The sequence below is a fragment of the Capra hircus genome (genome assembly GCF_001704415.2).
Source record: "Capra hircus breed San Clemente chromosome X unlocalized genomic scaffold, ASM170441v1, whole genome shotgun sequence".
NCBI lineage: Eukaryota > Metazoa > Chordata > Mammalia > Artiodactyla > Bovidae > Capra > Capra hircus.
In genome coordinates, this window is record NW_017189516.1 from 27374324 (window position 1) to 27401963 (window position 27640).

At 40.4% G+C, this 27640-nt stretch overlaps 1 pseudogene across 1 annotated transcript; it reads right to left on the reverse strand.

Annotated features, from left to right (window-relative positions):
• Window positions 1-22303: 22303 nt before the first annotated feature.
• Window positions 22304-23728, reverse strand: LOC102168811 (annotated as a pseudogene). The gene has a single exon (XR_311259.3). The product of XR_311259.3 is annotated as an actin-related protein 2/3 complex subunit 2 pseudogene (transcript).
• Window positions 23729-27640: the final 3912 nt, after the last annotated feature.

Here is a 27640-nt window from a genome sequence, read left to right on the forward strand (position 1 = left end):
TACCATTCCCCTGATAGTGAACGTTCAGTAACTTTTAGCTTGAAATCTCATCTTCTAATAAAAAACACACACTCCATTATACATTTATTTAATTTATCATTTTTATTTTAAATTTTTTCATTTTGATAGCAATATATTCACAAGATTCAAAAATCAGAAAGCTTAAGAGGGTAAACATTAAAATGTTTCCCTATCATTGCTGTCTCCCAGGTCAACATATGTCCTTCTGGACTGGTCATTTACCTGCTTCACAAATCCATTCACTGCCCTTTGCTCAGCTCCGTACTACAGGAAAGTACATTTCCCAGACTCCCTTACCTGATGGCTTATGGGTAGCTTCAAGCAATGGGAGGAGAAAGTGAAAGTGAAAGTCGTATCTGACTCTTTGCGACCCCATGGACTATACAGTCCATGGAATTCTCCAGGCCAGAATACTAGGGTGGGTAGCCTTTTCCTTCTCCAGGGGATCTTCCCAACCCAAGGATCAAACCCAGGTCCCCCTCATTGCAGGTGGATTCTTTACCAGCTGAGCTTTAAGGGAAACCCAAGAATACTGTAGTGGGTAGCCTATCCCTTCTCCAGGGGATCTTCCTGACCCAGGAATCCAACCGGGGTCTCCTGCAACGGAAGGAGGGACACTGGTAAAGACCGGAGGGTGGGAGCAGGGCAGATCCAATGTGTTTTTCTCTCCCCTCCTACTTGAGCAGAACTTCCTGCAGCTGCTGCAACTTCTTTTTGGCTTTACCTCCTACACTGTGGGCAGAGGGTGAGTCAGCCTTCGCCTCTGTGGTCCCAGCTCCCTCTGGGCAGTCCCCGCCATGGTTCTACTACTGCTGCATTGGCCTAGCTTCTCAGATCTGCTAACACCACCTCCTCCCTGGTTCTCCCCAGTCCCAGGAATAGTAGACATATTTTGCTATTAATAACTTCTGGGCTACCTTATAGTCTCTTATTAAGCATCTTAACTCTTTTTTTTTTTTTTTAACCTGTGTAACCAGTTTAAAGTACTAAAATTCCTCTGAATGAAGTCCCTAGAGTGATTTCTCAGACTGGGACCCTGACTGACAATCACTCCTGGAGACAGATAAAATGATCAGTTTCTTATGTGGGTCCTTCCAGTTATTTAATGTACATATGAGCAAATTATTTCTCTTCTATCCCTCCCATATTTTTTAATAAGTGATAAAATACATACTATTCTGCATTTTGCTTTTTTTCACTGAGCAATAATGCTGGAATTTGTTCTTTATAAGATTCCAAAGAACTTCCTCATTCCTTTTGATTCATCATGTGGATTTACTATAATTAAATAAATTGTTGAACACAGCCATGCCCATTTACCTATGTATTATCTACTGCTGCTTTCACACCAGTCCCTTATTTATGGATATTTAGGCTATTTATGATTTCCTGCTATTATAAATATTTCTGCCATGAATAACTTTAAACTATACCATATCATGAACTGCAGATAAAACTCAAGAACCAGAATTGCTGGGTCAGTGAATATGTGAGTTTGAGAACTTTTTAAGCATAAAAGTTCAAATATATATATGGGAGCAGAACTTCAAGGGTTCCAGGGAAATAGTGTGTCAAAATTCATCTTTTAGTTGTATTTGCATATGAAAACATAGTCAAAATAATTTATCATGGAACAACACAATTAAACATTATGAAATGTTCTTTTAAGTTAATTGTTTTTTAAAAAATCCTTCATGTATCAACCAAGTGAAGGCAAAAGGGCAGGCCTCTATAATTACCTTGAATTTTTCGGAAAGCTCAAGTACTGCTAGGTTAACGGAGTTTTGGAGCTCTGTTGGGTTCTCTTGACTGTGAATTGGTACGGTGATTTTCCACTGAGGATGTCCAATTTGCCTATTGAATGATCTTTTTAAAAATCTCTGAACATAGGAAAACTACTATAAGTCTCTTCCCTGGGGAGAGTATGATGGTTGCATAGAGAGAGTGAGCCAGAGGACAGGTTCTAAAAGTAATTAAGGGCACAAATTGGTTTGACTTAAAAGCGTCATGTAGATTTTCCATCTTAATATTCTATTATTGAAAACTTTACATTCTTTGCCCTCTTCAAGGAATTGTATGGAGTGGCCCAGGACCTATTTCTGCCAGTTAAATGGTAAACCCTGGGATCGATGTAATTTCAGGTGACAAAATTAAGTATGAGAAAAAGTACCATCACTGAATATATACAATCAGTGACTCAGTTGTAAAATCTTTTCTCTAAAGGGCAGAGGGTATGTATTTTAGGTGTTATGGACCATGTAGTTTCTGTTGCAACTACTCAACTCTGCTCTTTTAGTGCTAAAGTAGCTATAGATAACAAATAAATGATCAAGCATGGGTGTGCTCCAATAAAACTTTATCTCCAAAAAAGGGCTGGTGGCAGGATTTTGCCAGAGGGCTGTAGTCTTGCCCACCTATGCCATAGAGTCAAATCAATGTTTTCACAGTGCACCAGCCCCCTAATCTGTGCTTGGCGCTCTGGCTCTCCCGACCTGAGCTGAGCTCTCCCATGGCATTGCTGTGATATCTGAAATGATTTTCCCTGGTAACAACCTGGCTATGCTCTTTCCCTAGCTCAAAAGTCTTTTGGATTGAGAGTGAGTGAAGTCGCTCAGTCGTGTCCGACTCTTTGCGACCCTCCCTCCATGGGATTCTCCAGCCAAGAGTACTGGAGTGGGTTGCCATTTCCTTCTCCAGGGGATCTTCCTGATCCAGGGATCAAACCCTGGTATCCCACATTCCAGGCAGACGCTTTAACCTCTGAGCCACCAGGGAAGAGTAAGTGAAGCCAAATCTGGCCTCTGTACCCCAACACTGAATTCAATCTTGGACATAGAGATTTTGGTGTAAAAGGGATACCTTTATTGCTTTGCCAGGCAAAGGGGGCCACAACAGGCTAATGTCCTTACTTGGAGAGGGTAGTGAGGAGTTTTATAGCAATGGTTCAAAGAGGGCATGATCAGCTCATGGTTGGTCTTCTGACTGGTTGATGGTGAGGCAGTGGGGGGTCAGCAAGATCAGCCTGGTTCCAACCTGTCTGGAGTCTATGTGCTTATGGGCAGCGTAGAGTTAACTTCTCCAACCTGGTGGGGGTTTCTGTATCAGAAAATAGTTCAAAGCTATTGCTATGTATATCCCTTAAGGGAGAACCAGGACTCTGCCTTACTGCTGTACTGCTATTCCTCTTGACTGCTCTTCCCTGACCTCACATCCCCTGCCTTCTCTAGTTAGCAACTTTTTGCATCTGCCTGTTGGAACTCTGGGAAGATCAAGGGGACTGAATAAAGCCTACTTCCCATTATCAAGAAATGGGAGGACTTTCCTGGTGATCCCGTGGCTAAGACTCCACGCTTGCAATGCAGGGGTCCCAGGTGTGATTCCTGGTTAGGGAACTAGATCCCACATGATGCAGCTAAGACTTCACATGCCACAACTAAAGATTCAACTTAAAATAAAATGGGGGACATAGAAAGGCCTTTGTGCCCAGGAGCTCCACAAGGTCCTGCTTGGTTTCATAAGTGCACAAGATATGTTAATATGATATCCTTCAATGAATTTAGGGATCTGCTGAAACAATGTCATTCATGACAGCATTAGAGAATGAGAGAACAAGAGTAACAAATGGTGTCATTGGTCCCTGAGGCAGATGGCTTGCAAACATGGCTGTCAGCAATCCCTCCCATTCTTACATAGGTTTGCTGCACCTCTCATCAGGATGTGAGATCTATTTCCCTCCACTTGAAAATGAGCTAAACTTGGGACTTACTTTGGCCAATAGAATATGGTAGAAGTGACATGGTGCCAATTCCAAGCCTAGGCCTTAAGAGACTTGGCAACTTTAGCTTTCGCTTTCTTGGAAACCAGCTGTTATGGACAGAAGCTTGGACCAGACTTCTGAATGATGAGCGACAACTTGGAAGAGAGAGAGACAGAGGTCAGGTGTAGAACTCAAGTGTACAGTAGTCACTCCTGCAACCCAAGCTGAGGCACCAGACATGTGAGTGAGGCCACATTCCAGCTCCAGCCCAGCTCCCAGCTCAATGTAGCCACATGACCCACTCCAGACAATATCACACAGAGCAAAGATGTATTATCTCTGCCAGTCCCCAGCTAGATTGCAGAACTGGGAGCAAATGAACAGCTGCTGTTTGAAGTCACTAAATTGGAGGATGGTTTATTATGCAGCAATAGTTCCCTTGACCCCGTGACCCAACAGCAAGGGATTTCCTGGCCTGAAACTCTCCTGACTCTTGACTTTCTGTCTTTTACATCATCTGTAATTAGCAACTCCTTAATCTGGCTTCCAAGGCTCTCCACTGCCTGGCTTTCACTTACTTCATCACTATTTCTGCCTGCTCCACTGCAAGAAACTTTTTTCTAGATATTAGGAGAACTGTCTGTGGAGACAGACTGCCTCTTATTAGCTGTATGACCTTGGTCACGTTGCTTAACCTGACTGTGCTTAGTTTCTTCATATGGAAGAGAAGTAACAATAATCCCTACTTCATGTGGGGTGATGGTGTATATTAATATGTTAATACATGTAAACGTGTTAGAACATGCCTGACACTGTGGTGTATACAATTTTGGTAGCCTTTGCTAGTATACTCCTTCCTGCCAAGGTGATCCTCTCTGCTCCTCTTTCTTTTTCTCTTCTTTCCTTCTCTCTCCACCCTGGAGCCCCATCTTCTATGTGGAGTCCCCTGATGCAACACCTCTCACTTATCTAAGTCTTCCTTCTCCAGTTTCTTTTCTGGGACACTAATAAGACATTCAGGCTTTGAGTTTATGTGGTCTCTGAACTTTCTGAAGATCCTTCTGCTTCTTGAGGGAAGGAATTATTGTATGAAGGTAAACAATTTCGGTGCTGCCCTTGCAATGAATTTGTTGCAGGAAGGTGGGATACCTTCCAGGGCCTGAGAGTGGGCTCTTGTCTAACACTCGGAAATGAATTGTCAAAGGAGATACATGAGCTGACAAAGCAAGAAAGTTTATTGGAAAGGGATGCCCAGGTAGAGTGCAGTAGGGTAAGGCAACCCAGGAGAACTGCTCTGCCGTGTGGCTCACAGTCTTGGGTTCTATGGTGATGGGGTTAGTTTCTGGGCTTTCTTTGGCCAATCATTGTGACTCAGGGTTCTTCCTGGTGGCATGCATATTGCTCAGTCAAGATGGATGCCAGTGAGAAAGAATCTGGGAGGTGGTAGGACATGCGGTATCTCCTTTTGACCTTTCCCAAATTCTTCTGGTTGGTGGTGGCTTGTGGATTCTGTGTTCCTTACTAGGACCTCTTGTAAAATAACTCATACAAATGGTTATTATGATGTCTTACATGCTTCCTGAGAAACCTGTATGCAGGTCAAGAAGCAAGTTAGAAGTGGACATGGAACAACAGACTGGTTCCAAATTGGGAAAGGCTGTACATTGTCACCCTGCTTATTTAACTTCTGTGCAGAGTACATCATGTGAAATGCCTGGCTAGATGAATTACAAGCTAGAATCAAGATTACTAGGAGAAATACAAATAACCTCAGATATGCAGATGATACCACTCTAATGGCAGAAAGTGAAGAGGAACTAAAGAGCCTCTTGATGAAGGTGAAAGAGGAGAGTGAAAAAGCTGGCTTAAAACTCAACATTCAAAAAATGAAGATTATGGCATCCGGTCCCATCACTTCATGGCAAATAGATGGGGAAACAATGGAAACAGTGACAGACTATATTTTCTTCAGCTCCAGAATCACTGCAGTTGGTGACTGCAGCCGTGAAATTAAGACACATACTCCTTGGAAGGAAAGTTATGACAAACCTAGACAGCATATTAAAAAGCAGAGACATCACTTTGCCAACAAAGGTCTGTCTAGTCAAAGCTATGGTTTTTCCAGTAATCATGTATGGATGTGAGAGTTGGACCATAAACAAAGCTGAGGACAAAGAATTGATACTTTTGAACTGTGGTGCTGGAGAAGACTCTTGAGAGTCCCATGGACAGCAAGGAGATCAAACCAGTCCATCCTAAAGGAAATCAACCCTGAATATTCATTGGAAGGACTGATGGTGAAGCTGAAGCTCCAATACTTTGGCCACCTGATGCACAGAGCCGACTCATTGGAAAAGAGCCTTATGCTGGGAAAGATTTAGAGCGGGAGGAAAAGGGGATGACAGAGGATGAGATGGTTGGATGGCATCATTGACTCAATGGACATGAGTCTGAGTAAATTCCAGGTTCTAGTGAAGGAGAGAGAAGCCTGGCATGCTATAGTCCATGGGGTCGAAAAGAGTCAGACATGACTGTGGCTGAACCACAACAAGCCAAGAAACAATATTGCAGCCTTGGGGCATGGTCCCTCAAGGGATATACAAAATAGCTTTGAGCTATTTTGCAGATACTGAAATCCCTTCCAGTGGGAGAAGTTAACTCTATGCTGCCCACAAGCACAGTAGACCCCAGACAGGTTGGAACCAGAAGGTTGATGATGCTGACTCCCACTCACCTCAGCACCAACCAATCAGAAGAACGTCCATATGCTGAAAGTGAAACTGAGTACGGCCCTGCGGAGCTCCCAGGCAAGACTTCAGCCATTTTGACCTTCCTCAAGCTCCAAAGGGCAGATTAGAAAAGCTGCTGATCAAGAGAGGAGCTGCCAAGAAACCTTGAGGCAAGATTAAAGGAACAGCTCATCTAACCATTAGGAGAATAACCATCTGAGATGAGGTTAAGGGAGTGGAAGCCCTGCTCACACCCTAATCTTGTCAGAGACCCCACAGTCTCACCCATTATAAAACCCCTCAAGTTCTCTGGGGTGGAGACACATAGTTTTTTGAGGCAGAAGCCTGGTGTGTCTCTGTTTGCCTGTCAAAGCAATAAAAACTATCCTTTTCTACCTCACCTAAAACTCTGTCTCTGAGCTTTTATTTGGCACCCATGTACAGAGAAGCTAAGGTTTCAATGACAATCACACCCTTTTTGAACCATTACTATGAAACTTCTCACTACACTCTCCAGGGAGGGACATATGGTTTTGAGGGCATGAGTCTGCTGGCCCCTCCTTGCCTGGCAAAGCAGTAAAGCTGTTCTTTTCTACTTCACCCAAAATTCTGTCTCTGAGATTCAGTCTGATACAGAGGTCGAATTTTGGCTACACCTGCAGGAAACGAAACACATCCTCTAATTAATAGAATCTGAGGAGTGTTCAGTCAGTAAGCCAAATTTTGACAAACGTATGGGACAGTGAGTAGGACCATCACAAGGTAGGGTAGTTCTCTGAGGCTTTTAATGGTGGTGAGTGTATACCTACTCTGGGCCCAAAGGGATGAGGAAAGAGAGAGACAGTTAAAGGGAACACAATCTTATTTATTTAGCTGTACCACTTGACTTGTGGGATCTTAGTTCCCTGACTAGGGATTGAACCTGAGCCCTCAGCAGTGAGAGTGCCGAGTCTCACCACTGAACCACCAGGGAAGTCCCAAATGGAACACAGTCTTGGGTCAAGGGACCCAGTTAACCCAAGGCAACCCTGTGAGAAGAGTGCCAGGGTACCATCAGGGTTTTCTAGTGCTGCTTATGTGCTTCCCATTGGAAGCCAGACAACAATGGTGCCGCTGATGTGCTCCATTTGGGTCAGCCTCCTGGGTGGAGAGTGAGGGGAGAGGGTGGAGAGAGATATCCTCATATCACAGTAACGTTTCTCAGGGGATTTCCATCTATCAACTTGGAGATTTTTTAAATGTTCATCTATAAACTTTACACATTTATGGTTTATCTTGGTGAGAAGTCAACTATCTAATATGTGTAGGTATTCCATGACCTCCAATTTGTATCATTGGTTAACCAGCTGGTATAGAATTTGAGGGAAGAAAAAGAAAATTATTATAAGATCTGCTTTGGAAAGATGTCATGAGGATACATCTGCTGCAGAAACGTTGGACTAGTCACTGCCTTTTTACTTTAATTTTTTAAACTGTTACCAAGACATGTTTCGTTATTATGTGTTTATGCTGGCAGAGCTTCAAATGTGAAAATTCATTTCTAAGCAGTTCTTTGAAATATTTGGATATTTGCTTCAAACTTTTTGTCACGCCTTCAATTGATTAAAATTTCATTTTAAAGAGTCTGAGCATGGTGTGCTGAATTTGCAATTCTTCATCAGACTTTTAAAGATCATGTCTACACAATAAGAAAAATAGCCTATCCATTCAGTGAAATCAAATCAACTTACGGGGAAAAAGAAAACCACCACAGTATAGCTATTGTGCGGCATCCTGTGTGTGAAAAACAGCTCTTGGGTTGACCATAATTTTTATTTTCCTCACAGTGGGTTTTGGCACTATTGGGTGTAGCTTGGCCAAATCTCTTTCCTGCCCACCCTTAAGGGCTTCTGTCTTCCACTTCTCTTCTATTACTTTCCTTATACACTGTGAGTTTAGATCTTTGCTCTGAACTGTATATTCTGGAAATATAGAATCTTGGAGTTGAAAGTGCCATTAATAGCCACCCTGTTCCTTCTCCTTCCTGGTGAGCACTCTCTTGTGTAAAGTCTCTGACAGATGGCCACCAGTCTGTGTTTGAACATCATCTGAGACAGGGAACCATCTCCTTTGCAAGGCAGCTTGTCGCAATGTGGGTGAACTCCTACTGTTAAACAGGTAATCTTTCCATTGAGCTGAAACTTGCTTTCCTCTAATTTTCAGACATTAGAGAGAGGCAGTAGAAGGCAGTGGTTAAGTTCCCAGGTTCTGGGCCAGTTCATAGTTCACATTCTGGCGCCCTCCCTTACTATCTCTGTGCCCTTGCATAAATTATTTAACTTCCTAATCCAGTTTGTTTCTCTAGGGCTCACAGGACAGTGGTGGCTTAGCATTACATCAAATTTGCTAGGTTGGAACTGAGAGTCCTTGAATTATCTTCCTTGGCTGGTTCTGGGCTCGGGCTGTTAACTTACCAGAGAAATTGGAGGGCAGAGTGAGGCAAGAAGAGTGTAGGGGGAGTGCTATTGCAGTTCCCCAGCATTGTCACAGACCTTCTGGTTTGTGTCATTCATGTGCGGCAGGACTAGACCTGCAGCTCATCCAGGTCTTGCCAGATCTTCTCCTTCAGCTTCTCAGAATTCTGGACCAACTCTGTGTGCAATTCCATGGCAAAGTGTGACAGCCCTTTGGCAGGTCCCCTGCATCGTCGAAGATGGAGGGTTAGAGATCAACAAAGGTTTTAATGTGAGACCACTATTGCCAATTTGACTTTTTAAAAATATATATATTTATTTATCTGGCTGTGCTGGGTCTTAGTTGTGGCATACAGGATCTAGTTTCCTGACCAAGAATTGAACTCAGGCCCCCTGCTATGGAAGGGTGTAGTCTTAACCACTTGACCACCAGGGAAGTCCCAATTTGACTTTTTTTAAAAAGCTATTTTTTGTTTTTAATTTGACTGCACCAGGTCTCAGTTGCAGCATGCAGGATCTTCAATCTTCGTTGCGGCATGCAAATTCTTAGTTGTGGCGTGTGGGATCTAGTTCCCTGACCAGGGATCAAACCCGGGCCCCCTGCATTGGGAGCTCAGAGTCTTAGCCACTGGACCACCGGGGAAGGCCCCGCCAATATGTTCTGATGAGAGACAGGTGTGGATTTCAGCTCCTTCTTGATCTCCCCACTCCTTCAAGCCACCTTCCCTTCTCCACTGCTGGCCAGGCTGACTTCAGGCCCAACATCAGATACAGAAGTAAGAGCTATACATAGGCGATACAGCTCCCATGACGATAAGGTCTTATCCCAAGAATAAATCTCTTATATTACTTACAGGGATTCTGCTTCTCTGATCAAACTCTAAAATACCAGTACATTGTAAGGAATCAACAAAATGACATATGTAAATCACTTAGCAGATTTCTTGGAACATAAATAAGTACCCAGAATCTGAAAACCTATATTATTCATCTTCATGGAATTACCAACTCCATTCTCCAGGACATTACAGAATGCATTTGGTTCCTCTTCCACCTGACAATGAATCTACATATTTAAATCCATATTTTTGAGGACTTTTATACACAGAATGCTCTGTCAAGTGAAACTTTGTGAGAGATACTGACTAAATATCTGGATTTAGATACATCATCTCATTTAATCTTCAAAAAAACTTTAGGAATTTTATAGCTGAGACTGCTATCTAGGTGACAAGGTGACATGTTGAGGGCAATGTCAATCTATGTTAATGACCTAGGCTAGGGAAACTCTTGGACTATCTACAGTTTGTTGGGATTATATTAATATTTGATTTTTTAAACTTACATTTTCTGTTTTCCTCAAAGTGCTAAATTCAGATCGAGAATATTGCTAGTTACGCTATTTACAAATCTTGTAATTGCTATAAAAAATAAGGGCAATTACTTTCATTTGTTCGCTGATTAATAGTCAACACAATTCAAAAAGATTAAGTTCACTTTAAACAATTAATCTCATTTATAAACTTACTTAATTCCCCTTTTAAAACTATTCTCATATATTTAACATATTTGAACTTATAAAACCCTCCAAATGCCTGACAAGGCATAAGTATAATCCTAACAAATAAAATCCTACTAACTAGGTGATTAAATGACTCAGTGAAGATAATAAGCCTGGAAGTCTGTTGAGTCTTGAGTTCTGTTAAACATTTCAATACCGTGTATGTACTCAGTGAAACTCTGTTATACTTTTTTTAATCTGACAGATTTCCTAAAATGGCAGATTCTCTTAAACATTATAAAATGTGAGTTTTAATTCACACAAAAGCATTTCTATGATGGTTATTTACTTCATTGTGTGTGTGTGTGTGTGTGTGTGTGTGTGTGTGTGTGTGTGTGTAATAGTCGCTTAGTCATGTCCAACTCTTTGTGACCCCAGGGACTGTAGTTTGCCAGGCACCTCTGTCCATGGGATTCTCCAGGCAAGAATACTGAAGTGAGTTGCCATTCCTTTTTCCAAGGGATCTTCCCAACTCAGGAATTGAACCCAGGTCTCCCAATATGCAGGCAGATTCTTTTCTGTCTGAGCCCTTCATTATATCATTCTAAATCCGCCCCAGTGTTGAAAAGTCACTCAAATAAGAGTAGCAGGTTTACCATATCAAGTGAATTGAACTGAAGTTAGAAGATGGCTTTGGCCATCAGGGTATGTTTCCTCATTAGTCAGATATTAAGACCAAGATATAGTATTTTGGAGCTTCATGCTTCTCAGATGATTCTACCTTAGCCACCAAGTACAAAAGGAACTCTGTTTTTATAGTCACTTGGTTCATGGGGGATTCCAATGCCATACATTTTGCTACAAAGTTTTAGCCACCTGAATTTGGCTAGCTGGAAAGCTGCAACCCCACTCCGGTGGCAGCTAACTCTTTTTGCCCCTAGTTGGGTTCTGGATTCCTTACATTTCTATTTAATCCTGTCTCTTCTCATAACTCATAGTATGAGCAGGTAGAGCTGGATTTGAACCCAAGTCTCCTTAAGCCCAGAGTTTAGGCTGTGATCCACCATAATACACTGTTTTATGGATCCTCTCATCTTTTTTTTTTAAAAAGATAAACATTTCCTGAGACTTTTCTGGCTGTCCACTGGTTAATACACCCTGCTTTCAATGCAGGGGGTGCAGGTTCAATCCCTGGTTGGGGAACTAAGATCTGACATAACACAAGGCCCCTCTAAAAAAATAAAGATAAACATTTCCTTCTAGTTATCATTTTATGAATTGTCAAGTGCCCACTCTCCCAATTTCTCTCCTCAGAACTTATCTTGGTTGTCAATATTCTTCCTAAAATGTATTATGGAACTGTTACCCACCTGAGTCTATATCAGAGTGAGGAAGGTAAGTTCAAGAATCAGTCATGTTGATGTATGGCAAAGCCAATACAATATTGTAAAGTAAAAAATAAAAATAATAATAAAATTAAATTAAAAAAAAACAATGATAGAAATAAAGAAAAACACTAATCACGCAAAAAAAAAAAAAAAAAGAATCAGTCATCCAATAAGTTCTTTAAAACCCCATTGGCCCATTAACTTGTCTCCTTTTCCTCCACCCCCTTATGATACACTTGCTTTTTTAACTGAAGTATAGTTGATTTACAATGTTGTGTTACTTTCTGCTATACCGCAAAGTAATTCAATATTTGATTCAGTTATATGTACATAAGAGCTTCCCTAGTGGCTCACACTGTAAAGGATCTACCTGCGATGCAGGAGACCCAGGTTCAATCCCTGGGTCTGAAAGGTCCCCTGGAGAAGGGAACGGCTACCCACTCCAATATTCTTACCTGGAGAATCCCATGGACAAAGGAGCCTGGTGGGCTACAGTCGATGAGGTCCAAAAGAATTGGACACAATTCAGTGACTAACACATATACATATGTATATATTCTTTTAAAAAATTATTTTCCATTATAGTTTATCATAGGATATAGAATATAGTTCCCTGTGCTATACAGTAAGACCTTGTTGTTTATTCATTCTATGTATAAATGCTAACATCTGCTAGCCTCCTACTCCATCCCTCCCCCAACCCCCTCCCCCAGGCAGTCTGTTCTCTATGTTCGTGAGTCTGTTTCATAGCCAGGTTCAACTGTGTCATATTATAGATTCCACATATAAGTGATATATGATACACTTTTAAGATAAAGATATGGCCCTGGTTTTCTGATTGTCTTAGCCCTTGGGGTGTTGGGATAGAAAGGATTGCAAATTCATGATTTTGATACTTTGTTTCTTTTAACAGGGCTCTGTTTTCAGTTAAGTTTTAGGGGCAACATCAAAGCATTGGTTTAAGTTGATATTATATGGAAATAAATAAAATTCTTAATTTTTTAAAATACCCAAACTGCCTTGTCTTCTCTATTCTGAACTTGTGTAATGGAATTATTTAAACTAAACATGGAAATGTACATTGAATTTATTCCTCTTAAATTTCATCTTTCTTATGGGGCACATCATTTCAGCCTGTGAATTTCTCTCTATAACCTCACACTGATGATGCTGTCCTTCTGAGCCTTATTCTTGCTAGTGCTATCATTTTTAAAAGTCTTTTTATCTTCATTTACATTGCTAGTAAAAGTGCTGAAGATAACTGACCAAGGATAGATATGATCTGAAAGATTTCCACCCTGGTGGGTATTGATCCATTAATTAAAACCTTGTTGGTATCACTAATCAGTTACAAATTTGCCAAATTCTTGAATGCCAAAGGTATTTCTATATTTTGTCCCTGATATTGTGTGTGTGTGTGTGTGTGCATGTGTGTGCTCAGTTGCTCAGTCATTTCCGACTCTTTGTAGACACTTCATTTCCAACCCTTTGTAGACACTTCATTTCCAGTGCTTATCGATATGCCAGACAGTCTGGCAACAAGCAGGTACTCAGCTGAGAGTTAAATTAATGAATATACCATAGCATTTCAGAACTACTAAGTGTATTCTGGAACACTTTATGCATTCTGCTTGCACGTTCTTATCTCTAAAATAAATTAAGGCATATTTGCTGAACACTGGATGGTAAGATAAATGCAAAATGTGACAGCTATATTATTCATAACATTGCTGTTGTTTAGTTGCTGAGTCACATCCAAATCTTTGTGACCCTCATGGACTGTAGCCTGCCAGTTTTCTCTGTCCACGGCATTTCCCAGTCAAGAATACTGGAGTGGAATGCCATTTCTTTCTCCATGGAATCTACCCGACCCAGGGATTGAACTTGCGTCTCCCGCATTGCAGATAATTCTTTACCACTGCACCACCTGGGAAGCCCATTCATAAGAAGCGCATTCATATTATAAGCCCACAGGTCTATAATACACAGAACAGTTATGGGTTCTAGTTAACCACAGCCCTTTGACACATGTTATTGTTCATTTATGTGGTCTTAAACAGAATGAAATACTGGTTTGTTCTGAATATATTGTGATTCCTTTTTCCCCTTTGGTTTGCTGTGTTTGGAAAACAAAAGTGGTTTCAATTTCAAGGCAAATGAGTTCTCTAGGTTGGTTTATTTTCTTTTATGTGTCTTTATTTGTTTTATTGTGGGGGGAGGGGTTGCTCCTTAGTAAATTAGTTCTGTTCATTCCAGTTTTGGTTCACAACTTATGTCAATATAAGTTTTTTATGAAATAGTTTTAATCTCAAGATTGCCCCAGCATGCTTTAGGGCTTCACAATTCTTCCATTTGGTATATGACTAGAAAATCCAGGTAACATTTAGTAAAAACATGAAACAAGTTTCAGTATGAATAGAGTTTGATTCTTAAAATAATAATGGCTAAGAGTAAATTATCTTTTTCTTGCCTGTTTTGAATTTTCTTGGGATTACATTGTGCATTTAATCAGCCAAATTGGCATTAAGCTGTACTTGAGTAGTATTTTCTCAGTGTGTGTGTGGTGGGGGGAGGAGAGTGCACTAGTGGCATCCGAGGTAGGATAGCCCTTTATTGCCTTACATGCCCTCTGGAAATGTAGCATTTTTAGCATCCATAACCTTTAGCTGCTGCTGCTAAGTTGCGTCAGTCGTGTCCGACTCTGTGCGACCCCATAAACAGCAGCCCACCAGGCTCTGCTGTCCCTGGGATTTTCCAGGCAAGAACACTGGAGTGGGTTGCCATTTCCTTCTCCAAGGCATGAAAGTGAAAAGTAAAAGTGAAGTCGCTCAGTCGTGTCTGACTGTTGGCGACCCCATGGACTGAAGCCTACCAGGCTCCTCGGTCCATGGGATTTTCCAGGCAAGAGTACCGGAGTGGGGTGCCATTGCCTTCTCCGAACCTTTAGCTACTAAATGCCATTAGCAACCCCAAGTCATTGTGACAACCCACACCCTCCCATCTGTAACACCTTTCCAAGTGTCCCCTAGGTGGGCCTTTCTGTTGAGAACCATTGGGTAATATAAGAAATAATATACATAATACACTGAAAGTCAGTATACCTGGTTTCTGGCATTGCTGACTCCATGAAATTCATGGTTCACATACTGTTGAAGCCTGGCTTGGAGAATTTTGAACATTACCAGCGTGTGAGATGAGTGCAATTGTGCGGTAGTTTGAACATTCTTTGGCATTGCCTTTCTTTGGTTTTGGAATGAAAAGTGACCTTTTCCAGTCCTGTGGCCACAGCTGAGTTTTCCAAATTTGCTGGCATATTGAGTGCAGCACTTTCAAAACATCGTCTTTTAGGATTTGAAATAGCTCAACTGAAATTCCATCATCTCCACTAGCTTTGTTCATAGTGATGCTTTCTAAGGCCCACTTGACTTTGGATTCCAGGATGTCTAGCTCTAAGTGAGTGATCACACCATCGTGGTTTTCTGGGTCATGAAGATCTTTTTTGTACAGTTCTGTGTATTCTTGCTACCTCTTCTTAATATCTTCTGCTTCTGTTAGGTCCATACCAATTCTGTCCTTTATTGTGCCCATCTTTGTATGAAATGTCCCATTGGTATCTCTAATTTTCTTGAAGAGATCTCTAGTCTTCCCCATTCTACTGTTTTCCTCTATTTCTTTGCATTGATCACTGAGGAAGGCTTTCTTATCTCTCCTTGCTATTCTTTGGAACTCTGCATTCAAATGGGTATATCTTTCCTTTTCTCCTTTTCTTTTCACTTCTCTTTTTTTCCTCAGCTATTTGTAAGGCCTCCTCAGACAACCATTTTGCCTGTTTGCATGTCTTTTTCCTGGGGATGGGCTTGATCACTGCCTCCTGTACAATGTCATGAACCTCTGCCCATAGTTTTTCAGGTACTCTGTCTATCAGATCTAATCCCTTGAATCTATTTCTCAGTTCCACTGTATAACTGAAAGGGATTTGATTTAGGTCATACCTGAATGGTCCAGTGGTTTTCCCTACTTTCTTCAATTTTAGTCTGAATTTGGCAATAAGGAGTTCCTGATCTGAGGCGCAGTCAGCTCCAAGTCTTGTTTTGCTGACTGTATAGAGCTTCTCCACATTTGGCTGCAAAGACTATGATCAGTCTGATTGCGGTATTGACCACCTGGTGATGCCCATGTATAGAGTTTTCTCTTGTGTTGTTTAAAGAGGGTGTTTGCTATGACCAGTGTGTTTCCTTGGCAAAACTGTAACAGCACACATGATTAATAGACCACCCATCATTACTACTTCTGTTGCCAGGTTCCTGCTAAATGGGATTAGCACTTAAAAGTTACTAATGAAATGGGACACAGATAATTATATCATTATAAATTGATCACCATTAATTTTATTAACATCCCATCATAAAATTGGAAAACAAACGTGACTGAGACTATCTTCCCACCTCATGGTTGTTTTCAACCATGTTGCCTCCACACAAAGGGATTTCTTTTATTCTCGCTTTTATTATGATATATTTCAAACATACAACGAAGGAGAGCAGAATCTGCCACCCCAGAAACATCCTCTTTTAGTATAAGGATTATCTTGAGCTGGTTATTTTTGAAGAAGAGCAGATACAAGAGAAGCTCTGAAAATCCAGCAGACGTTGCCTTTTGTAGAGACTTTTATGTTTATAAAGGAAATTCCCATTTGTAAGGGTGTTTCCCCCTGTGTACTTAGAAGAGGATGACTAAATCTTTAGAAACTCTTGTCAATGGGGAAATCAAAGATTTAAATCTGCCTAACAGTCATTCCCTTGTTTACTGTGCTTTGCCTGGTAACTGCCCTACCCTTCCTCCACAACATCTTCCTTTCTCTTTAGCGGGAGATACTATTTAAGGTGGTAGCTTGGGCTACTTCAATGAGGAACTCAATTTTCCTGGGTATCTCCCATCTGTGCAGGAGGTATACATATTACTAAACTTCTCTTTGTTTTTCTCCTGTTAATCTGTGTTGATAGCAGGGGATATCTCAGTCAAGAACCTAGATAGGAGGAAAGAAATTTGCTTTTCTTCCTCTACAACAGCAAAATAGAAAGCAGAGGAAATTGAAGTTGCAACAACTAAACGTTTTGCCTTATTTGCTTCATTTCTAACCTTTTGTAGAGTATGGTTACCACGATACTTCACTGCTAAAAACTTTAGCATCTTTCTCCAAATAGATACGTTTCTTTCACATAAGCATCATCATAATACTAAGAAAAGAAGTAATTCTTATGATCACAAAATACTCATTTCCTTTACTAGTGCCCCCAGTTGATCACTTTTTTAGAGTTAGAATCCAGTCAAAGATCATTGTAATCATGTCTTTTCAGTCTTTTTCACTCACACATATACACTTGTTTAATTGCCCAGACTCTCTTCCAATCCCATGGATTTTTTGCCAGGCAAGAATACTGGAACGAACGAGTTGTCATTTCCTACTCCAGGGGATCTTCTCGACCCAGGAATTGAACCTGCATCTTCTGCTTGCATCTCCTGCATTGCAGGCAAATTATTTACCACTGAGCCATGAGAAAAGCCACTCTTTAGTCTTTTTAAATTTAGACCTTTTTCCCCAAATTTCATGGCACTGACTTTTGGAAGAGAATGATCAAATATTTCATATAATGTCTCACTTTCTGACTTTGTATCTTTGTTTTTCTGTTGGAGCCTTTAAAATGTTTATTTTCCCACAGTTGACTTATAAATGAAAGTTAGATTTAAAGGCTTGATTAATTTAGGTTAAACATTCTTTTAAAGAACACTATAGAGGTGATGTTGCATGCTTCATATATGTCACTTCAAAAAGCCTATTTTTTAATGTGTCCATTATTAATTATGCTAACTTTATTTGCTGGGTTAGAATGATTCCTGATTATTAAAGGACATTTTTTATATTTATTTTTTTAAACACCAGAAGCACTTTGATTTTTGACAAGGGTAAACTCAGGACTCTCAGACAAATATTAAATGAATATGTGTCAAAGATTTTATTTAACTTATTCTTTAATGAGGGAACCAATAAGATGCTACAGCTGGTTCAAAGGAAAATCCAAAGAGCAGACACATATACAGGCTGTAAATTGGTCAATATCCATAGGGAAACAGCCTACTGTATTTCTAATAGACAAGTTCCACTTTTGTAGACAAGAATCATCTGCAGTCTCAGTATTGTACAATTTAAAGAGTCATAAAATAGCTCAAAGACAATGAAAGTAAGACCTAGAGACCCAATAGAATCAGATGACCTGTATGACATTTACTTTTCCTTTGAAGAATGGAATCTTTGGTCCATTCCCAAGCCTTTCACAGTTTTTCCTATATTCTACATGTCTCCATTATTAAGTTAACATTAAAAGAAAATCTTATCGAGCAAGTTATCTGTGATACCATGGGACTATCCAGTTCTCCATGAGGTAACAGAGATGTAATGATTTCAGTGATTTTTGTCTGAACCTATTATTTCCCTGAAGGTAGAAAAATAGTGATTGTTCTAATGTTATCAATTCTTCTCCGTTTATTAGCAGATGTTTTGCATAAATGAAGAGCTTCCCCTTATGTCTGGGACTATTTTTCTACTCCTGAAATAGAAAATGGAATATTATTTAATCATAAGAAGGAAATCCTGCTAATTGCAGTAACATAGAAAGACTTTGAAGATATTATGCTAAGTGAAATATATTAGATAGAGAAAGACAAATGCTGTATGATCTCACTTATATGTGGAATCTAAAAAAGCCAAACCCAGAGAAGCAAAGAGTAGATTGGTGGCTGCCAAAGGGTAGAGGGATTAGAGAAATGGGAGATGTTGGTCAAAAGGTACAAACTTCCAGTTATAGGATGAAAAAATTCTGGGGCTCTACTGTACAGCATGGTGACTATTGTTAACAATACTGTATTATATACATAAAAGTTGTTAAGAGAATATATCTTAAATTTAAGTGCTCACCACACACACACACACACACACACACAGACTCAAAAGGTAATTATGTGAGGTGATGGATGTATTAACCACCTTTATTGTGGTAATTATTTTGCAATAGACATATATCAAATTGTCATGTAGTACACCTTGAACTTATACAATGTTATATGTCAGTTATATCTCAATCGAGCTAGAAAAGAGTTAAAAAAAGTTTTACTTGTATCTCTTTTCTCTTACATTGAACATATTGGTTCCTAATAATATTAACATAATTATTTATTTGCTGTCTCTTACAATATACATAAAATGGGTTTTAAACAATGACACTAATGTTACTACTAAGAAAATATGGAATGAAGTTAAGTATTTGTTATAGTTTTTTTTATCTCAGAATATGTCCCAATGAAGAGATACAGATTTCAGTATTATAATGTCACATCAAATAACGATTTTCTCTGTGTAGTAATATTATCTGATAAAGAGTTAGGTTCATTTACTCAAATTTGTTTTCTGCTTTAGGGTTTTAAACATATTAAATTTTATTTTTGTATAGGTAGAACATTTATGTTTCAAAAACCGAAACAATACTTATATACTCAAAGGTGTATTCGTAAGTCTCCCTTCTATTCCTGTCTTGTCACCTCCCTCCCCACCCACAAAGTTAACCATTGTGATTAGTTTCTGGCTTATTATCCCACTGTCACTGTTTGAAAATATATACATGTGTATATACATATGTGTGTGTGTGTATTCTTATATCTCCTCCTTGCTCACATTAAAATATAGCATACTATGAACATTGCTCTGCCCTTTGCTTCTTTAGCTAGACATATTCTAGAAATTAATTCATATTATTACATGGAGATTGTAGTGGGCTGAATCGTGTCTTCCAAAAACTATGTCCACCTGGAGGCTTAGAATGTGTTTTTATTTAGAATACGGGTCTTTGGAGATAGAATTAAGGCCAAGATCTTAAGATGAGATCATCTTGAATAGATTGAGCCCTAAATTCAGTCATGAGTGTAGATACAAGAGAAAGGAAAGGGAAATTTGAAACACAGAGAAGAAGCTCATATGAATGCTGAGGCAGAGATTAGAGTGAGACGGCTACAAGTCAAGGAACACCCAAGACTGTGGTCAGTGACCAGAAACTAGGAAAGAAGCATGGAATGGATTCTCCCCCAGAACCTCCAGAAGGAACCTTTATTGACACCTTAATTTTGGACTTTGAGCTTCCAGAAATATGAGAGAATACATTTCTATTGCTTTAGGCCACCAAGCTTGTGATCATTTATTAAGGCAATCACAATAAACTAATACAGAGATCTTTCTTATTCTTTTTTTGCTTTAATAACTGCATGGTATCCCTTGTGTGGCTATACAATGGTTTACTCAGTCAATTGCCTATTGATGGACATGTGGGTTGCTCCCAAACTTTTGTTTGTACAAATAATGCTCAGTAAATAACATTGTGCGTGTTCTTTCAAGTCTGTTCAGGTGTAATTTACATTTAATTCTCAGAAGTGAGATTGCTGGGTCAAACTGTAAATGCATTTACATTTTTGCTAGGTATTGCCAAATTCCCCTTCATAGGGGCTGTAACATTTTGTACTCCCACCAGCAATGCATAAGAGTGCCTATTTCCCCACAAGCTTGCCAACACACTGCATTTTCAATCTTGAATGTTTGCCAATCTGATAAACAAGACATGGTGTTTCAGTATAGTTGTAATTTGCATTTCTCTTATTACGGTGAAGTTGAGCAATTTTTCATGTTTAAGATTCTTTGCTTTTCTTTTCATAGGAACCTTCTGATCTTTTATCTATTTTCCTACTGTTTTTTTCCTCAATTGTAAAGAGCTTTTTCAATATATGATTTGCAAATACTTTTTCTGTTTCTTTTATTTCTTGAACAATATCCATGGCTTTTTGCCATGTAAAATGTTTTTTTCTCCTTCAGTTTTTAATACACAAGAATTCGTGATGCTCCCAGCCCAACAAACCTTCCTGAACTATATCTTTCTCTGAGTCATTGCTCACCAAAGTCTGATTCCTTTCTTCTCATGAGCCCTTCTCAATTAGAATCAGAGATTTTAGCTACACTATAACTCCTGTTACTCCTTTTTTCCTTTTATGTCTTAAATCGGTTTCCCTGGAAAGCAAAGCCTGAAGCAGAAGTCGTATATGCTGTTACCTCTTTGGGCAAGTGAAGCAGAGAAGAGAGAGTCAATACAAGGGTGTGTTATCAAGCTGGCCACCTCTAAGCGCAATATTTGCTTGATCAGTATGTGCATGACACCCAAATCTCTATCATCTGTATGTTAGGACTTTTTTGGCTGGTGGAAGCAGGAGGAAGAGGGAGAAAGCAAAAAAAAAAAAAAAAGGAATGAATTTATCTCCTTGCTGATTCATCAGTCATCAAATCTAAGCGCTTCATAAGGTCAACTCCCTAAAACATAGTTTTCTGGTAGGATTGTGGCTACTTTATTAAAAACCGAGCATGGAAACTACTCTTTCACCAGGTGCCAGGCCATATTTCTATGATCAAACTTAATAATCCAGGAATTTATTCAGCAGAAACAAGCAATGCATCCTTTGTGCTGGCACATGGTTGAAGAGGACTGGGAGGAAAGCACCCAGCACCTCGTCTTCAAGTGGAGATAACGGAGCAGGAGCAAAGGCTCCCTATAGAGCGGTGACTGTCACTAGGCCCACCAGTAGGGCTGGTCCTTTGAGTAAAGCAGTAATACATGATGTTGTGAATTGTTTCTAAATCTTCACACAAGGTGTCAGTTGGGAAAGTAGGAGATGCTTTCTGATGAAGTCAGAGGGTCATTCTGAGTTACCAGAGAGAGGGCAGGGATGGATGGAACATTGCCAGGGTGCCCTGGGTGGGGCCAGGGGAGGGGAGCATTGGTGTCTCACAAAGGCCTTGAAGAGAATAATAACACTGTCTTAGTCTGCTGAGGCTGCTATAACAAAGTATTGGGTTGGCCAAAAGGTTTGTTTGGGTTTTTCTGTAAACAGAATTTTGGCCAAACCAGTATCATAGGCCGAGTGGCTTACAAACAGCAAACATTTTTTTCTTCAGAGTTCTAGGGGCTATAAGTCCAAGATCAGGGCACCAGCAAGGTCAAGTTTGCCCTTCTCCAGGTTGCTGATGGCCATTTTTTCATTTTATCTTCACATAGTAGGGGTGGGAGTGGGGAGCTCTCTGGGGTCTCTCTTTATTCTTTTTTTTTTTTTTTAACTTTTTATTTTGTATTGGGACATAGCCAATTCACAGTGTTGTCATAGTTTCAGGTGAACAGCTGAAAGGGACTCAGCCATACATATACATGTATCCGTTCTCCCACAAACCCCCCTCCCATCTAGGCTGCCACATAACATTGAGCAGAATTCCATGTGCTATACAGTAGGTCCTTGTTGGTTATTCATTTTAAACAGAGCAGTGTGTACAGGCAACCATAAGTTCATTTTCTAAGTCTGTGAGTCCCTGTCTGTTTTTTTTTTTTTAAGATAGAAAGATTTTCTTTATTAATGACCCCAACCGTATTTCTTTAGATACAGGAGTTTTGAACTCAAATACTTAGAGAAAACAAGTTAAGATTGCATTATCCTGCAACTCATTACCAGTAACATATTGCAAAGCAAAACAGCTTGGAAAAGAAGGGGCGGGAAAGGGGAGTGAGGGAGGGAAGATAAAGAAAAGGAATTAAGTTGATCAAGTGGAATTCTTTTTTTTTTTTTTAATTCTTGGGAACCATGAAGTCCTTGTAAGCACAGCTCGTTTTTTGCAGATTATTTTCCAAACGTGTACAAAATGGAACCAAAACGGAGAATCCCTTAAGAACCTGAAGAGGTGCAACATTAAAAGCTACGATTATCCAGTAGCAAGTGTTCCAGCCTTCACTTGCCAGCCGCTTCCTCTTCCTGCTCCCAAGAGTTAGCGGGATGAAAACGTCTTCCCCGTGATTGTTTTCATTTCCTTTTTCTCGGCATCTGGGCGCGCACGGTTCAGCACCTTGAGGAAGTCTGATGTTTTTGCCCGCATACGTGTGTGAATATAGGCCTTCGAGCACTTGATGTGGTAGTGCAGGTAGTCCCGGAACGTGTGGATCAGGTTGATGGTGTTGTCTCGAGCACTGGCATTGGTATGGCGAGGGAACACCACGAAGGTAATGTAGCCGATGTTGTCACCCACGGCGGCATCGGTATCTTTCAGCTCTAGGGGAGGTTCCCTGTGGCTGAAGAGGACCTGTGGGGCTGTGTGGCTGGCTCTGCGTCCTTCTTTGAACTCCTGCATGAACACCTTTCCAATGACCGCATCGTCGTCATCCTTAAACACTGTGCTGAAGACTACTGTGACTGTCTTTTTTTGACTCAACGTACATGGTCTCATCATCCCTATAATGGATAACTGCCCTGTTCTCTCCTTCCTTGCCCTCTTCTTGGAACTGGAAGTATTTCTCAAAGACAGAGGCAAAACAGTTTCGTTTCAACATGCCAGCCTGATGCACGATGGAATCCTTGGATGCAGGCAGATTTTCAAGGTCGTATAGCAAAGAGACATTGTATCCTGATTCTGGATTTACCAAGTAACTTCCGTACACCCTCTTTAATAACTCATCAGCACCATGTGCCTGAAGTTCCTTGTAGAATTTCAAAGAAATACTGACCATCACTTTTGTTTTATCTCCATTAGGATTTGAAATATGATAGAGGACTCCATCAAAATCTGCAAATGTTACTTCTACAGCTTCTGGTTTGTTTCCGGCGGCCGCGTTCTCGAACTTGAGCGCGAGCGTCTCCTCGATGATGCGGTTGTTCACCTCCAGCAGGATCATGGTGGCGGCTGGCCCCTGAAGCCTGAACCCGCCTGCCGAGCCGCCGCCGCCGCTGCCGCCTCACCGAAAAGCCTGGTCCCCGCCCAGCCCCCGGCTCTAGCCGGCCACTTCCCCCCTTTCTGTTTTGTAAGTAAGTTCGTTTGTATCATTTCTTTCTGGAATCCACATATAAGGTATGTCATACAATATTTCTCTTTCTCTGACTTACTTCACTTAGTATGGCAATCTCTAGGTCCATCCATGTAGCTGCAAATGGCATTATCTCATTCTGAGTAACATTTCATTATATAAATGTATGGGGTCTCTTTCATAAGGGCATTGATCTCATCCATGAAAGCTCTAACCTTAAGATCTAATCACCTCCCAAAGACCCACAACACCACCACATGGGGCTTGGTTTCAACATTTGAATTTTAGGGGGACACAAGTATTCGGTCCATAACAGATGTTGACAAAGGCAGAGAGCAACAGAAAAGAAGTGAGGACAAGTGTTGTCTTCATCACACTGGGGGGTCATGCTTGCCTGTCCTTCCCGGAAGACTCTAATGTTACACCACTGAGTGGCTACAGCGCTCCGGAATCACTATGGAGCAGGGAAGAACACTACACAGAAACCACACACAAGAGTTGCATGTGGGTCTTAAGTCATTAAAAAATGTATATGTGCTGGTGGGAGATGGGGGGATGGAGGGTGGGTGGGTGACATATATGCACTATTGATACTGTGTATAAAATAGATAACTAGTGAGAACCTACTGTACAGAACAGGGAACTCTACTCAATGCTTTGTGGTGACCTAAATGGGAAGGAAATCTAAAAAAGAGGGGATAAATGTACACATATAGTTGATTCACTTTGCTGTTCAGCAGAGACTAACACAACATTGTAAAGCAACAATACTCCAGTAAAAACTTGAAAAAAAATGTATATGTGTTGGTGGGGGGGTCAGGGGATGAGGGATGGGCAGGGGTGGGTAATATATAACAAATATGCCAATGCATTTATAGATTGACCCAGTAATCCCACTTCTAAGAATCAAATGCGAATCACATCTGTATAGATTTTAAAAAAACATTTACACAAAATTATTTATTGAGTTTAGTGGAACAAACCCAAGTTTGGGAGCAACCCATATGGCTGTCAATAGGAATTTGATTGAATAAACCATTGTAGAGCCACACAAGGGATACTAATCAACAGCAGATATCCCACAGATATAGGTTTGCATATTCTTGAGCAAACTCCTTTGGAAACATTTAATCTCACTGCATTAGATCGACAAACAAGGATAATGTTTGGAGCTTTAGAAGTTTTAACATTTTACAGGACTTGAATGACAGTAAAGTGCACTAATGGAAGATACCTCTTATACCAACGTCTGCCTCCACCCCACAGCCTTTTGGGCTTTTAATGAGGCCAAAGAAACCTTAGCCTCATCATATGAAAGGCTTAAGTCAGGACTTAATATAGAATATATTTCTTAGACATGACTCTAACTTGATGACATAACCATCTAATATACTGAGCAAGGAAAGTGATGGTTTAAGACTATAATGCTCAGGACTTCCCTGGTGGTGCAGTGAATAAGAATCTGCCTGCCAGTGTGGGGGACATGGGTTCGATCTCTGGTCCAGGAAGATTCCACATGCCAGGGAGCAACTAAGCTCGTGCACCACAACTACTGAGGCCTGCAGGCCTAGATCCTGTGCTCTGAAACAAGAGATGTCACCACAAGGAGAACCCTGTGCACTGCAATGAAGAGTAGCCCAGGCTCACCACAACTAGAGAAAAGCCTGTGCAGCAACAAAGACCCAGCACAGCCAAAAACAAACAAATTCACTAATACAATTTAAAAAGGACTATAATGCTCAGAAACCCAGGAACAGAAGAACTGAAAACATGCAAAAATTGAAGAAAGTAAAGACTTTATGAACTTCAGAAGTAAGCAAATCTGGTAAATATTCCAGAATTCTAGCTATTTCAAGATTTGAGAGCATAATATGTATATTCCCAAGAAGACCTTGAAATATTTTCAAAACAGCAGATGCATAAATTCTTTTTAAAGGGTAAAGAATAAATGTTTTGAAAGGGGAAAATGACAAAAAGAATAAGAAAAATCTCCTTTGAAGAATCCTCAAGGGACTGGGCCTCTAGTTCTTAAAAACAACTTCTTATGTGTTATAGGAAAAACACTTTTTATTATTTTGTGTTTAAATGGAGCTTTACTTTGGGAAAATTGCATATGTTTATAAGTAGCATTGAAGATAAAATCAATTATTAAATCAAAGAACAGTAAACACTTCTCAACATTAACACTTAGTTCCTCTTTTCTTGATTACATAGAAGGGAAATAATTTTATTTTGAGGTCCGCTATATCAGCATAGAGTATAAAAAAAGATAGTCCCTAACTTGCAATGGTTCAACTTAACAAGTTTTCAACTTTACAATGGCGTGAAAGCAATAGGCATTCAGTAGAAACTTTACTTTGAATTTCGATCTCTTCCAAGGCAGAGGAACCAGAGATTAAATTGCTAACATTCACTGGATCACAGAGAAAGCAAGGGAATTCCAAAAAAACATCTATTTCCGCTTCATTGACAATAGCCTTTTTGAAAAGGCTTTTACTGTGTGGGTCATGTGGATCTTAACAAACTGAAAATTCTTGGATGGGAGTACCAGACCATCTTACCTGTCTCCTGAGAAACCTGTATGTGGGTCAAGAAGCTACAGTTAAAACCAAAATTAGGAAAGGCATACAACAAGGCTGTATATTGTCACCCTGCTTATTTGCATATTAACTCATATAACTCATATTAACTTATATTAACTTATATGATCCCCTGGTAGCTCAGTTGGTAAAGAATCTGCCTGCGATGCAGGAGACTCCGGTTCGATTCCCGGGTTGGGAAGATCTGATGGAGAAGGGATAGGTTACCCACTCCAGCATTCTTGGGCTTCCTTAGTGGCTCAGCTGGTAAAGAATCCACCTGCAATGCAGGAGACCTGGGTTCAGTCCCTGGGTTTGGAAGATCCCCTGGAGAAGGGAAAGGCTACCCACTCCAATATTCTGGCCTGGAGAATTCCATGGGGTCACAAATAGTTGGACATGATTGAGTGACTTTCACTTTCTTTTCACTTTTTCATATGCAGAGTACACCATGTGAAATGCCAGGCTGGATGAAGCACAAGCTGGATTCAAGATTGCCGGGAGAAATATCGATAACCTAAGATATGCAGATGATACCACTCTAATGGCAAAAAATTAAGAGAATCTAAAGAACCTCTTGATGAGGTGAAAGAAAGTGAAGAAGCTGGCATAAAACGCAACATTCACAAAACTAAGATCATGGCATCCAGTCCCATCACTTCATGGCAAATAGATGGGGAAACAATGGAAACAGTGACAGACTTTATTTTCTTGGGCTCCAAAATCAGTCTGGAAGGTGACTGCAGCTATGAAATAAAAAGACACTTGCTTCTTGGAAGGAAAGCTAGACAAACCTAGACAGCATATTATAAAACAGAGACCTAATTTGCCAACAAAAGTCCATCTAGTCAAAGCTATGGTTTTTCCAGTAGTCATATATGGATGTGAGGGTTGGATCATAAAGAAGGCTGAGCACAGAAGAACTGATGCTTTTGAGCTATGGTGCTGGAGAAGATTCTTGAGAGTCCCTTGGACAGCAAGGAGATCAAACCAGTCAGTCCTAAAGGAAATCAACCCTGAATATTCATTGGGAGAAATGATGCCGAAGCTGAAACTCCTGAAGCTTTAGCCACCTGATGCAGGGAGGCAACTCACTGAAAAAGAGCCTTATGCTGGGAAAGATTGAAAGCAAAAGGTAAAGTGGGAGGCAGAGGATGAGATGGTTTAGATAGCATCTCCAAGTCAATGGGCATGAATCTGAGCAAACTCCAGAAGATAGACAAGTAAACCTGGCCAGCTGCAGTCCATGGGGTTGCAAAGAGTTGGACACAACTTAGCAACTGAA